The following is a 16252-nucleotide window of genomic DNA, read 5'->3' as shown; positions in this document are numbered from 1 at the left end:
AGGTATTAGAAAAAGAAGGACAAACTAAGCCCAAAGGTAACAGAAACAAGGAAAGAACAAAGATTAGACCAGGAATACATAAAATAGAAAATAAAAACAATAGAAAAAATAAATGAAAACAGATTTGGTGTTTTTAAAAGATCAAGAAAATTGGCAAACCTTTAACTAGACTAAGTAAGAAAAAAAAGACACAAGACTCAAATAAGTAAAATCAGAAAATGATGTGATGGTGTTACAACTGATGCCATGGAAATAAAAGGATTACAAGAGACTACTGTGAACAATTATATACCAGATCCAGGAGCTCTAAGTTTATCTTGGAACCTTAAGAGATGAGGATCACCCAACTCACAGGTATTTGAGGATAAACCCATGGCTGGGCACAGCTTTAAAAGGTCCTATCTGAGATCCCTTGGGGAATAGAGCTCCATCAAAGCCAATCCAAAAGGCCTATGTAGAAAGAATTATCCTTGCTGCACTTTATGCAAATAATCAGGCCAAGTATAAGACTAAGGTCTATTTTGCAAACCACCCGACCTACAATGATTTGTTTTTTAACAAACATGAGGATTGGAGAGAAATTAGGTTCCAAAACTTATCATACATTTGTCATTAAATTCTTTTTTTTTTATTATTATACTTTAGGTTTTAGGGTACATGTGCACAATGTGCAGGTTTGTTACATATGTATCCATGTGCCATGTTGATTTCCTGCACCCATTAACTCGTCATGTAGCGTTAGGTATATCTCCTAATGCTGTCCCTCCCCCCTCCCCCAACCCCACAACAGTCCCCAGAGTGTGATGTTCCCCTTCCTGTGTCCATGAGTTCTCATTGTTCAATTCCCACCTATGAGTGAGAACATGCGGTGTTTGGTTTTTTGTCCTTGCGATAGTTTACTGAGGATGATGTTTTCCAATTTCATCCATATCCCTACAAAGGACATGAACTCATCATTTTTTTTGGCTGCATAGTATTCCATGGTGTATATGTGCCACATTTTCTTAATCCAGTCTATCGTTGTTGGACATTTGGGTTGGTTCCAACTCTTTGCTATTGTGAATAGTGCCGCAATAAACATACGTGTGCATGTGTCTTTATAGCAGCATGATTTATAGTCCTTTCGGTATATACCCAGTAATGGGATGGCTGGGTCAAATGGTATTTCTAGCTCTAGATCCCTGAGGAATCGCCACACTGACTTCCACAATGGTTGAACTACTTTACAGTCCCAACAGTGTAAAAGTGTTCCTATTTCTCCACATCCTCTCCAGCACCTGTTGTTTCCTGATTTTTTAATGATGGCCATTCTAACTGGTGTGAGATGGTATCTCACTGTGGTTTTGATTTGCATTTCTCTGATGGCCAGTGATGATGAGCATTTCTTCATGTGTTTTTTGGCTGCATAAATGTCTTCTTTTGAGAAGTGTCTGTTCACGTCCTTTGCCCACTTTTTGATGGGGTTGTTTGTTTTTTTCTTGTAAATTTGTTTGAGTTCATTGTAGATTCTGGATATTAGCCCTTTGTCAGATGAGTAGGTTGCAAAAATTTTCTCCCATTCTGTAGGTTGCCTGTTCACTCTGATGGTAGTTTCTTTTGCTGTGCAGAAGCTCTTTAGTTTAATTAGATCCCATTTGTCAATTTTGGCTTTTGTTGCCATTGCTTTTGGTGTTTAGACATGAAGTCCTTGCCCACGCCTATGTCCTGAATGGTATTGCCTAGGTTTTCTTGTAGGATTTTAATGGTTTTAGGTCTAACATTTAAGTCTTTAATCCATCTTGAATTAATTTTTGTATAAGGTGTAAGGAAGGGATCCAGTTTCAGCCTTCTACATATGGCTAGCCAGTTTTCCCAGCACCATTTATTAAATAGGGAATCCTTTCCCCATTTCTTGTTTTTGTCAGGTTTGTCAAAGATCAGATAGTTGTAGATATGTGGCATCATTTCTGAGGGCTCTGTTCTGTTCCATTGATCTATGTCTCTGTTGTGGTACCAGTACCATGCTGTTTTGGTTACTGTAACCTTGTAGTATAGTTTGAAGTCAGGTAGCGTGATGCCTCCAGCTTTGTTCTTTTGGCTTAGGATTGACTTGGCGATGCGGGCTCTTTTTTGGTTCCATATGAACTTTAAAGTAGTTTTTTCCAATTCTGTGAAGAAAGTCATTGGTAGCTTGATGGGGATGGCATTGAATCTATAAATTACCTTGGGCAGTATGGCCATTTTCACGATATTGATTCTTCCAACCCATGAGCATGGAATGTTCTTCCATTTGTTTGTATCCTCTTTTATTTCATTGAGCAGTGGTTTGTAGTTCTCCTTGAAGAGGTCCTTCACATCCCTTGTAAGTTGGATTCCTAGGTATTTTATTCTCTTTGAAGCAATTGTGAATGGGAGTTCACTCATGATTTGGCTCTCTGTTTGTCTGTGATTGGTGTACAAGAATGCTTGTGATTTTTGGACATTGATTTTGTATCCTGAGACTTTGCTGAAGTTGCTAATCAGTTTAAGGAGATTTTGGGCTGAGACAATGGGGTTTTCTAGATATACAATCATGTCATCTGCAAACAGGGACAATTTGACTTCCTCTTTTCCTAATTGAATACCCTTTATTTCCTTCTCCTGACTGATTGCTCTGGCCAGAACTTCCAGCACTATGTTGAATAGGAGCGGTGAGAGAGGGCATCCCTGTCTTGTGCCAGTTTTCAGAGGGAATGCTTCCAGTTTTTGCCCATTCAGTATGATATTGGCTGTGGGTTTGTCATAGATAGCTCTTATTATTTTGAGATACGTCCCATCAATACCTAATTTATTGAGAGTTTTTAGCATGAAGGGTTGTTGAATTTTGTTAAAGGCCTTTTCTGCATCTATTGAGATAATCATGTGGTTTTTGTCTTTGGTTCTGTTTATATGCTGGATTACGTTTATTGATTTGCATATGTTGAACCAGCCTTGCATCCCAGGGATGAAGCCCACTTGATTATGGTGGATAAGCTTTTTGATGTGCTGCTGGATTCGGTTTGCCAGTATTTTATTGAGGATTTTTGCATCAATGTTCATCAAGGATATTGGTCTGAAATTCTCTTTTTTGGTTATGTCTCTGCCAGGCTTTGGTATCAGGACGATGCTGGCTTCATAAAATGTGTTAGGGAGGATTCCCTCTTTTTCTATCGATTGGAATAGTTTCAGAAGGAATGGTACCAGTTCCTCCTTGTACCTCTGGTAGAATTCAGCTGTGAATCCATCAGGTCCTGGACTCTTTTTGGTTGGTAAGCTATTGATTATTGCCACAATTTCAGAACCTGTTATTGGTCTATTCAGAGATTCAACTTCTTCCTGGTTTAGTCTTGGGAGGGTGTATTTGTCGAGGAATTTATCCATTTCTTCTAGATTTTCTAGTTTATTTGCATAGAGGTGTTTGTAGTATTCTCTGATGGTAGATTGTATTTCTGTGGGATTGGTGGTGATATCCCCTTTTTCATTTTTTATTGCATCTATTTGATTCTTCTCTCTTTTCTTCTTTATTAGTCTTGCTAGCGTCTATCAATTTTGTTGATCTTTTCAAAAAACCAGCTCCTGGATTATTAATTTTTTGAAGGGTTTTTTGTGTCTCTATTTCCTTCAGTTCTGCTCTGATTTTAGTTATTTCTAGCCTTCTGCTAGCTTTGCAATGTGTTTGCTCTTACTTTTTTAGTTCTTTTAATTGTGATGTTAGGGTGTCAATTTTGGATCTTTCCTGCTTTCTCTTGTGGGCATTTAGTGCTATAAATTTCCCTCTACACACTGCTTTGAACGTGTCCCAGAGATTCTGGTATGTTGTGTCTTTGTTCTCGTTGGTTTCAAAGAACGTCTTTATTTCTGCCTTCATTTCATTATGTACCCAATAGTCATTCAGGAGCAGGTTGTTCAGTTTCCATGTAGTTGAGTGGTTTTGAGTGAGTTTCTTAATCCTGAGTTCTAGTTTGATTGCACTGTGGTCTGAGAGACAGTTTGTTATAATTTCTGTTCTTTTACATTTGCTGAGGAGAGCTTTACTTCCAACTATGTGGTCAATTTTGGAATAGGTGTGGTGTGGTGCTGAAAAAAATGTATATTCTGTTGATTTGGGGTGGAGAGTTCTGTAGATGTCTATTAGGTCCACCTTGTGCAGAGCTGAGTTCAATTCCTGGATATCCTTGTTAACTTTCTGTCTCGTTGATCTGTCTAATGTTGACAGTGGGGTGTTAAAATCTCCCATTATTATTGTGTGGGAGTTTAAGTCCCTTTGTAGGTCACTCAGGACTTGCTTTATGAATCTGGGTGCTCCTGTGTTGGGTGCATATATATTTAGGATAGTTAGCTCTTCTTGTTGAATTGATCCCTTTACCATTATGTAATGGCCTTCTTTGTCTCTTTTGATCTTTGTTGGTTTAAAGTCTATTTTATCAGAGACTAGGATTGCAACCCCTGCCTTTTTTTGTTTTCCATTTGCTTGATAGATCTTCCTCCATCCCTTTATTTTGAGTCTAGGTGTGTCTCTGCACATGAGATGGGTTTCCTGAATACAGCACACTGATGGGTCCTGACTCCTTATCCAGTTTGCCAGTCTGTGTCTTTTAATTGGAGCATTTAGCCCATTTACATTTAACATTAATATTGTTATGTGTGAATCTGATCCTGTCATTATGGTGTTAGTTGGTTATTTTGCTCATTAGTTGATGCAGTTTCTTCCTAGCCTCGATGGTCTTTACAATTTGGCATGTTTGTGCAGGGGCTGGTACTGGTTGTTCCTTTCCATGTTTAGTGCTTCCTTCAGGAGCTCTTTTAGGGCAGGCCTGGTGGTGACAAAATCACTCAGCGGTTGCTTGTCTGTAAAGTATTTTATTTCTCCTTCACTTATGAAGCTTATTTTGGCTGGATATGAAATTCTGGGTTGAAAATTCTTTTCTTTAAGAATGTTGAATATTGGCCCCCACTCTCTTCTGGCTTGTAGAGTTTCTGCCGAGAGATCAGCTGTTAGTCTGATGGGCTTCCCTTTGTGGGTAACCCGACCTTTCTCTCTGGCTGCCCTTAACATTTTTTCCTTCATTTCAACTTTGGTGAATCTGACAATTATGTGTCTTGCAGTTGTTCTTCTCGAGGAGGATCTTTGTGGTGTTCTCTGTATTTCCTGAATCTGAATGTTGGCCTGCCTTGCTAGATTGGGGAAGTTCTCCTGGATAATATCTTGCAGAGTGTTTTCCAACTTGGTTCCATTCTCCCCGTCATTTTCAGGTACACCAATCAGACGTAGGTTTGGTCTTTTCACATAGTCCCAAATTTCTTGGAGGCTTTGTTCATTTCTTTTTATTCTTTTTTCTCTAAACTTCCCTTCTTGCTTCATTTCATTCATTTCATCTTCCATCAGTGATACCCTTTCTTCCAGTTGATCGCATCTGCTACCGAGGCTTCTGCAATCTTCGCGTAGTTCTCGAAACTTGGCTTTCAGCTCCATCAGCTCCTTTAAGCCCTTCTCTCCATTGGTTATTCTAGTTATCCATTCATCTAATTTTTTTTCAAAGTTTTTAACTTCTTTGCTATTGTTTTGAATTTCCTCCCGTAGCTCAGAGTAGTTTGATCGTCTGAAGCCTTCTTCTCTCAACTCGTCAAAGTCATCCTCCATCCAGCTTTGTTCCATTGCTGGTGAGGAACTGCGTTCCTTTGGAGGAGGAGAGGTGCTCTGCTTTTTAGAGTTTCCAGTTTTTCTGCTCTGTTTTTTCCCCATCTTTGTGGTTTTATCTACTTTTGGTCTTTGATGATGGTGATGTACAGATGGGTTTTTGGTGTGGATGTCCTTTCTGTTTGTTAGTTTTCCTTCTACCAGACAGGACCCTCAGCTGCAGGTCTGTTGGAGTTTACTAGAGGTCCACTCCAGACCCTGTTTGGCTGGGTGTCAGCAGCGGTGGTTGCAGAACAGCGGATTTTCATGAGACCACAAATTCAGCTGTCTGATAATTCCTCTGGAAGTTTTGTCTCAGAGGAGTACCCAGCCAAGTGAGGTGTCAGTCTGTCCCTACTGGGGGGTGCCTCCCAGTTAGGCTGCTCGGGGTGAGGGACCCACTTTAGGAGGCAGTCTGTCTGTTCTCAGATCTCCAGCTGCGTGCTGGGAGAACCACTACTCTCTTCAAAGCTGTCAGTCAGACAGGGACATTTAAGTCTGTGGAGGTTCCTGCTGAGTTTTTGTTTGTCTGTGCCCTGCCCCCAGAGGTGGAGCCTACAGAGGCAGGCAGGCCTCCTTGAGCTGTGGGCTCCACCCAGATGGAGCTTCCTGGCTGCTTTGTTTACCTAAGCAAGCCTGGGCAATGGCGGGCGCCCCTCCCCCAGCCTCGCTGCCGCCTTGCAGCTTGATCTCAGACTGCTGTGCTAGCAATCAGCGAGACTCTGTGGGCATAGGACCCTCCGAGCCAGGTGCGGGACACAATCTCCTAGTGTGCCGTTTTCCAGGCCCGTTGGAAAAGCGCAGTATTAGGGTGGGACTGACCAGATATTCCAGGTGCCATCTGCTACCTCTTTCTTTGACTAGGAAAGGGGACTCCCTGACCCCTTGCACTTCCCGAGTGAGGCAATGCCTCGCCCTGCTTAGGCTTGCGCACAGTACGCTTCACCGACTGTCCTGCACCCACTGTTTGGCACTCCCTAGTGAGATAAAACTGGTACCTCAAACAGAAATGCAGAAATCACCCATCTTCTGTGTCACTCAGGCTGGGAGCTGCAGACCGGAGCTGTTCCTATTCGGCCATCTTGGCTCCACCAAAAACTGTCATTAAATTCTAAACTCACTAGTTGTTTTTAAGTTTTCACTTACCTTTTAGACTAACCCTGCTTGTTCCTGTGAACCAACCAGCAATCTCTGGCTGCAGCTCAGAAAGAACAAGAGGGATGGATAATGTAAAAATCTGGATCAATATTCTAATTCTGAGCAATAATCCTGCAAATCCCGCCAGGGGATTGGAATCAATAGGATGCTCATTACTCAGAGGTTTCCTTTTGGGAAAGTAAGAACAAGCCAGCTAACCAAAGACAAACACCATGCACCCAAATCCTAGCAAGCATAACTATAGCCACCAGGTGTTTGGGTGTGTCACAGGACATCCTTTTCTCTCTCCCTTGTTGGAGGAGGACTTAGTTCCACAGTTTCACCCTAGCATTCAGCTCATGATAAGGAGTCCATGCAACACCCCCATGAGATACATTTTTGTCCCAAACTAATTCCAAGCTTTGAGTCAAAGCCCTAGGAAAGAAAACTGGATCTAAGGGATCCAGAGGCAGCCAACAACAGAGGTTAAAAGGCACATTGCAGGTGAGTGTGGCTGATTCCTACCGATTAAGCCAAGCCCAAGCTTCCCGTTTCATGGATAAAGGCCACATTAGTATCCATGGCATAAATGAAGTCTAGGGAATTCAAGGCTACTGACAGCAGGGAAGATAGGGCATACCTGGGAAGCAGCCGATGATTCCCACCCATTCAACCCCCTACTTCATGGGTGCAAGCCACTTTTACACTCATAGCCACACCTGCCAAGGTTGATGGGACTTGGGGAGGCAAGGACAGAAGAGGGAAAGAGGACTCTCTTCCCTCTCTCACTAATGTACCCTGGGTGTCTGTTAGGCAGAGAAGGGAACCAGGGACGCCTGTTCTCCTCTTTCTAGATGGTAGCCATTCATCTTCAGTCTGTACCCCTTTCGAATGCATCCTGAACCCCTGGGACTCCTTTGAAAAATAAAAGCCTTCTTTTTTCTTCTCTCCTCCTCTGTCCTTTCTTCACTGATAGGTAATTGTGTCCCCGTACTATGGAACACTTCCCTCAGATGCATCCTCCAAACTGGAAAGTGTTAATTTCCCAAACTTTAAACTGGTTGACTTGGGGTTGGGCTCAGGGGAGCGGAACCCAGAAGCCCAACATGCCAGAAAAGGGTAAAGTTTTTTACCATCCGGGCTTTTGGCCTCCCTGTCCCCATGCAAACTGGTAAAAGGCCTTAGAATTTTTGAGCTATCCTTACCCTTCCCCTTGTTTCATTTTGATACATGTTTTCTAATAACCCAGTTTGTCTGTCTTGCCTTCAGGACATCAAACTCCAAAGGGTCAGGCAAACAGAGCCTCTGATGATGGCCCCTTCTCCTGGGAAGTCTTAGGCCTCTGAGGGAGATCTGACTGCCTTTTCTCCAAAACAACGCCCCCGGTCAGCAGGAAGCAGTTAAGGTTGGTCTTCATCCTTATCCTTTTCCTTATTCTAACAGGAGTTAGATGTACTTCTTTAGAGGGGTGAATGAGACAGCCAGGTGGGAAGGGGCCCCCCAGGAAAACACCAACCAGCCTGCGCACTGGGGTAGAGACACAGGAATGTGCGCCCTTTGCAGCAGGAAGGAGCCTGGCCCCACCTCTTTCTGTGTGGAACCTGGGATTCAAACAGCATGAGGTGGGAAGTGCACCAGCAAGAACTCTGGCTTTGTGGAGAGTCCCCATTCTCCCTTTTTCCCTTTTCACTCAATAAAACCCTGCTTTGCTCACCCTTCAAACTATCTGGGAGCCTAAATTTTTGTGGCCGTGGGACGGACAAGGAGCTAGTCTTTAGCTGAACTAAGGACAAGTCCTGCAACACTGAGAGCAGCTACTGGTGGCAGAGCATATGACTGTGTTGTATGTGCAGGTATTGGAACATTGCTTAGCATTCCTAAGACCTTAAATCACTGTCAAGGACTAAAAACTCCAATGATGACTGGAAATACCTGTTCCACATCCAAAATAATCTATTTAGAATTGCTCCCCTAGTTCACCAGGTCTCTATCAAATATCAGTGTTTTTAGTTCCTTCCAAATCATCACTTTGGCCTCTAATCTAATGTATTCCTGAATTATGCTTTAGAGAAAAATGCAATTTTCATCATGTGGGTCTCTGTCCTTAAGTTTTTCTTCCTCACACCAAACATCTCTAACATTTAGAAAAAGACAATAGCTTGTAAATGAATCCAGGTGCACAATAGTCCAAATCATGAAAATAACTTCCTAAATCATTATTCATTGATAAATATATTGACCAAATCAATGTAAATATTTCAGTTGATCAGTTTGTCTACAGAGATTGTAGCTGCAAAATGAAAAATCACATTCAGTTTATTCATTTGTTATAAATTTAAAAAGAGCAATGGAAATAAGAATCACGATATTCTATGCAAAACCAGAAGTCTACTTTATTTTTTCCCAGAGACACTGATGGCTGATTTTCCTAGCCATGTTATTAAATATAAATGGTTAGATTACATTCTAAATTAAACAACTTCATTGGAGTAAACCTCTGTATGGGACACTTGGCATCATAAAGCTGTTTCACAGCTGGATGATGTAGAATATCCTTCAGACTCTTTGTAAAGGAGTACCGTTAGATCAAATGAACACACAGGTAGTAATATTATATTAGAACTATTTCTATAAAATCACAACTAAATTAACATTTTGTAAAAGGTTCAATAATATCTCAGAAAACTGTGGTGTGTTCACATGTGTATTGAATGCATGCATTTGCCTATACATATTAGGCTTTGATCACTAATGTTAAAACCAGCCAAACTTTGGACCTTTAGTGAATTGTGGTTTTAACATAGAATTAACAAACTGTATTTCAAAATTGAGGTAAAATGGTAACAATCTGTCTGTAAATATACTAATATTGCATATTTTTGCCTGCTCTTCCAATGTTGGACATTAGCCAGGTAAGGTGGACACTACTGAGAACATAGCTTTGAGCTGGTTATGTGTGTATGTGTACAGTACTCTGCGAATTGGTAATTCTATAAAAGATGCAAATTTTGTATTAGAAGCCAAGGAATAAGACTAAATCAGCACTAGTGGACAACTGAGATTATTGATTATTCTACATTATTCATATCCATGATATGAAGTGATTCTGGAATTATTTTGCTAGCTACTAGAAAATAAGCTAAGATTAATGACAGCTTGTTGAATGCATCTGCAAAATTCCATCAATAGGAAAGCAAGAACCGTCTTTTTTAATTAAATTAGAGGATATGACACAGTAACATTTACCTGTCCTCAAAGTTTTATTACTTTAACAACACACAAAATTGCCAAGATTTTAGCCATTTGTGAAGTCCTCTAACTATATACTAGAGAGCGTCATTGAACCACCTGAACCACCTTATAAAATAGAGCTGCCTCTGCTCGATTATTTTCTGAATATTGCAATCTATTTATATTTGTGAATTGGAACAATGGACCAGATGATAAATATACATACAAGGAGACAGGAATATTGTCATTTTTTCTGGAATTTATCTATACCAGAAAATAGAATGAATCTTCTAGAAATATGAAAAATACTAGCCTGACACTGTTTATTCTTACTTTTTGAGAACTCGTGTAAGTCATTTGTTCTATTTTGCCTCAAGTTCTTTATTAATAACAGTAGTGCTGGACTATATCCTGTATGAAATACTGTGATCAAATTATTATGTATCCAGGGACTTCAGCCCTTGGCTGTGAATCATTATCAATGGGAGGAATTTTGATTCTGCAGGCTCGGGGTAGAACCTTGGCATATATACTCTTAAGATGGGCCACAAATGATTCTGATATTCAACCAAGGTATGGAATAATCCTTCTATGCTTTTTGATTCAATGAACAAAATGGAAATCTTTAAGTCTATATTATTTCTTATGCCTTAACTATATTTTATACCTTGCTGAGAAAAAGTGTCAGTGGGTGTAGCAGTGGTAAAATTGCTGCAGGGAGTATCATTACAAAATAAGATATGAACATTGTTACGGGTAGAAAAATGATCAAAATGAATAGTGTATTAATCAAGGTTCTCCAGAAAGATAAGAAAATATTAGGATATATATATGTGTGTGTGTGTGTGTGTGTGTGTGTGTGTGTGTGTATGAAAATGCTCTGTACAGTCTTTGCAACTGGGTCATAAATCAAAAATTATTCAAAAACAAAAGGTTTACAATTTAAACTATATATTGAATCATGATAAATTATCAACAGTCTAGATGTTACTGTGGAGGTATGTATTTATATATATATACGTGTATATATATATATATATATATATACACGTATATATATATATATAGAGAGAGAGAGAGAGAGAGAAATTTTAAGGAATTGGTTTATGCAACTGTGGGAGTTGGCAAATCCAAAATCTGCATACCTGGTTGCAGGTTAGACATTCAGGCAAAAGTTGATTTGCAGTCTTGATTCTAAAGGCTGGAAACTCAAACAGATCCGTCTTCTTGGGGGAACTTTTGTCTTTTCCCTGAAGGCCTTCAACTGACTGGATGATGCTCACCCATCCTATGGAGGGTAAATCTGATTTACTCAAAGTCTACTGATATAAAATGTTAAATGACAACTTAAAAATACCTCCACAGCAACATCTAGACTATTTGACCAAATAATTGGGCACCATAGCCTAGCCAAGTTGACACAGAAAATTAACCATCACAGAAAGTTAACTTACCAAGAGCTAATAAAAGCAAAATAATTCCAAAGTGGGTTGGATCAGAATGAAAATGATCGAGTATCTGAGAAAGGCTGGCAGGTGCCGCATGTGGGTGGAAGAGGCAGCAAGGTTGCAGATAATGTGAGTCTGCTGGAGCATGAAAATGGTGTCCTGAGTTAAGTCTGCAGTAAAGGTTGTAGGTAACTAAGAGCAGTCAGAGGCACACAAAGATGTCAGAACTGGGACTACTTAGGCTCCATTAAACCAATGCACTTCATCACATTGATTTTCATTGTTTATTTTAATTTTCTTATATACTTATTCATTACATGCTGCTCTGCTCAGAGCATTTTGACTTCCTTGAACATTTTATTTATTAGCTTGTTGGTGTTGGTTTTGCTTGTAAGCTACATTATTCATTTCTGGAGTAACACTTCATACTAAGGCAGTTGTTGCTTGTTGATTGAACAGACCAGTTGTAATTTCTCTGAACTCTCTATAGTGATGTCAGTTTTCTTTAACCCAAGAAAGGCTGTTTGCACAAGTAAGTTGCTTTCACTCCTAGTTTTTTTTTTCACTGCCAGTCAGGTACTCACCAAACTTTGTATCTTCTTTACTCTTCTATCATGACTTCATTATCCTGTGGGTCCACCAGTTATGTACATGTATCTAAGTGAATTATTTTGTCCATGGGCTCCACTATCTGATTTTTACATTCCCATATAGCACTTGCTGAAATTTAATTTTCTCCAAATTTGGTGACTTTGGATAATACCATAACTACTGTGGTCTTTAAACTCTTTGAAAGTCTTTGGGGCCTATAAAAGGCACAGGGCTTTAGAAAAGTAATTCTCACATATTGGTGTGTATAATTTAGAGACCATGTAAAATGTAGATGACTGGCTCCACTTCGAAAAAATTATGTTTTACTATATATGGGGACAAAGGGGCCACAAGTATGCATTTTAAAGAAGCTACAGCTTTCTCTCTTATATGATTAATAGTGATTTGCTGATAATTTATCATGATGCAATATATAGTTTAAATTGGAAATCTTTTGTTTTAGAATAATTTTTGATTTATGAACCAGTTGCAAAGACCGTACAGAGCATTTGCATGCACATTTTACCCGACTTCCCTTAAAATTAATATCTTACAGTGTACATGCATTTAAACTAAAAAATTAATATTGACATATTACTATTAACTAAACTTCAGACTTTATTCAGATTTGTAGATTTTTTATACCCATGTCCTTTTTCAGTGTCAGAATCCAACTCAGCCTACCACATTAAATTTAGTTTTAATGTCTCTTTAATCTGAAGTCTATGACCGGTTCTCTGCCTTTAATTGTTTCCCATGACCTTTATGATTTTGAGGAATACTTGAGAATTTTGTAAAATGTCCCTGGACTTGGGTTTGTTATATGTTTTCTCCTCATTAGACTAGGATTCTGGAATTTAGAGAAGAATGCTACAGAGGTGAAGTGTCTTTCTCATCACATCCTATCAGAGTAGTGCATGATACCAATGTAATGTCTCACTGCTGATATTAACATTGATCACTTGGTTAAGGAGAGAACTGCCAGGCTTCTCCACTAAAAGGTCACTATTTTTCCCTTTCCATATTCTATTTTTTAGAATCCAGCCCACACTCTGGGGAGGGCATTTAAATTCCACCTCCTGGAGGGAGGAGTATCTATATACATTTTTTGAAATTCTTCGTAAGACAGATTTGCATCTTTTTTTTTCATTTATTTATTTGTACAATCATTTATATCAGTATGGACTCATGGACATTTTATTTTATATTGTGTTTTAATTTTTAAATTTTAGTTCTCGTGTTGCTTAAATTGTTTTAACTTTGGCCATTGAGTGCTCTTTCAGTTTGGCTCCTGATCTGCTTTTATTCTTTTGTTTTCTGAGAACTTCCTATTTTCTGGCATTACGTAATACTCCAGGCTTATCTTGTGTTTTCACTGCCCCAGGCCTAGAATTACTCATTTCTCCAAGGACGTCTCGTTTTGCTTTTGTTATTTTGGATAATTGTATTTAGAAACCAAGATCTGGGCACTGGATGTACTTTTTGCTACTTGGATGTCATTTTTTTTTCTCGTTTCTCAGCAGACAGAGCTATAAAATATATGCATGTATACTAACCAATATGTGCACACAACTATATTTATTTCTTTACCTATACATCTCTATACATGTTAAACTACTATGTATTATACATTTTGTTTTGTGTTCTCTGTTTTCTTATTGTTAAGTTTTGTTTGTTTGTTTTTTTGAGACAGAGTTTCACTCTTGTTGCCCAGGCTGGAGTGCAGTGGCGCGATCTTGGCTCACCGCAACCTCTGCCTCCCAGGTTCAAGTGATTCTCCTGCCTCAGCCTACCGGCCTACCAAGTAGCTGTGATTACAGGCATGCGCCACCATGCCCGGCTATTTTTTGTATTTTTAGTAGAGACAGAGTTTCACCGTGTTAGCCAGGATGGTCTCGATCTCCTGACCTCGTGATCTGCCTGTCTCAGCCTCCCAAAGCGCTGGGATTACAGGCGTGAGCCACCGTGCCTGGCTGTCTTATTGTTAAGTTTTAATAATTATTTATGTATTCTGGATATGAGTATTTTGTATAATATTGTACTTTGTAAAGTGAAAAAAAATGAAGTGGCTATAAAGTACAAAAACTGTTTTAATGAACAGCCACATGAAAAATTTTGAAGATGCCCAGTTGACCTTTAGGAGCTTCAATGTGTGTTTTTCTCTGGGATTATTTAGAATATAGAAGTTTTATTCAAACCCTCACCCACTTTAGATAAGTGAGAACTCATATGAGCTTGCTAGTTAGAGTACTGTTATAGAGAATTGTTGAAGCATTGGCTCTTGAATTTAACATACAGTCCATGGAATTTTTCCAAGTGAGATAGTTAAAAATAAATCCATATCAAAATGGTCTTACCAACTTCACATTATGAAATCTACTAAATATGTTGAGAGTTTAACAGATTCTTATAATTGATAAATGAAAATATTTGTGACATATAAATAGATCTGTATGATTTCTGCTTCCACTTTATTTAGACACTGAATGTAGAATATTTTTATTTTCAAATAGTAGTAATCCTATATAAAATAACAATACTTTACTGGATGCTTATTCTGTGCCAGGCACTATACAAAATCATGTTATATAGATTATCTTGATTTACACATAAACCATTTATTTGCGTTAATGAGAAACCTAAGAGGAATATATATTGTGTCTATTTTACAGAGGAGGAGCCACAGGGAAGAGAGGCATTGATCATGCCTTATTTACAAGGAGGAACTAGGGTATACCTGCTAGTAATGGCAGAAAACATTGTTCAGCTGCACTTAACAAGGGAAATAAGAAGTATTTCTTTTAAAAACGGATAAGAATGTACAGAAAAAAAATTATTATGTGATGAGAAAATAATATGGTTAAGGAATAATGCAAGCTGAATTTGTCTATAATTACATTTTTTATAAAAAATCTTTTTCATAGATATAGTTTTAAACACCATAAGGGAGATAAAAATGTCACTGATATTATTCAAAGGAAAATCAAGGATTGCAACTGGACTGAGCAGAGGGGATGAAGATATTCAGTTTGGAAAGAAAGAAGGGAAACTGTCTTTATTCACAGATGACATTATCATATATATAGAAAATTCAATAGAATCTACAAAAATGCTCCTGAGAGTAATAAGTGAATTTACCAAGGTTGAATGATACAAGATGGATATACAAAACTCAATATTTATATATACTAAAAACAAAAAATTGGAAATTGCAATTTAAAAATACTGCATATATTAGTATCAAAAGCAATATTTAGAAAAAATCTGGGGAGAAACAATGTGAAAGATATGCACTAAAAAATGCAAAATATTCCTGAGAAGATTAAAAATCACATAAACAAATGGGAAAATGTACCTTTTTCAGTGGTTAGAAGACTTCCTATTGTTAATATGTCAATTACCCACAAATTGATCTACAGATTCAACAGAATCCTAATCGAAATCCCAAAGGAATTTTTTTTTAGACATTGACAAACTGATTTTAAAGTTTCTGTAGAAATTCAAAGGACCTAGAAGAACCAACTTTGTAAATGAACATTGTTAAAGGACTAATACAGCCTAATTTCTAGATTTATTTTAAAGCTAAAGTAATCAACAGAGGGTGAAATTTGTGTAAGAGGAAAAATCTGGAAGAGAAAAGAGTGCCAAGAAATTGACCCACAAAAAACTATAGACAGCTGATATTCTACAAATTTCCAAAGGTAATTTAATGGAGAAAATATAGTCTTTACTGAAATTACCAGATATACAGAAGCGATGGACACATTTTTTAAAAAAAAAAAAGTACTTTGATCTATATCGTGTGCTGTTTACAAAACTTTAAACAAATTTAAATTTAAAAAAATCTTTGTGACCTTTGGATAGGCAAAGTTTTCACAGATACATCAAAAGAAGCACAATCTGTAAAAGAGCAAATTAATAAATTGGACTTCATCAAATAAAAAAAACCTTCTCTTTGATAGACACTGTTAAGACAATGAAAGGGAAAAGCCAAGGATGAAGAGAAAAATTTGCAAATCATATAGGTGATAACGGACTTAGACGTAGAACAGAACAAGAATTTTCAAAACTAAATATGATATCCAGCAACACAATTTAAAAATGGGGAAAAAATCAACAGAAACTTCAACCAAGGAGAGATAAGGATGGCAAATAAGCAAATATAGAGATG

The sequence above is a fragment of the Nomascus leucogenys genome, chromosome X (genome assembly GCF_006542625.1).
Source record: "Nomascus leucogenys isolate Asia chromosome X, Asia_NLE_v1, whole genome shotgun sequence".
NCBI classification, from domain to species: Eukaryota; Metazoa; Chordata; class Mammalia; order Primates; family Hylobatidae; genus Nomascus; species Nomascus leucogenys.
This window is presented reverse-complemented; position numbering follows the sequence as displayed.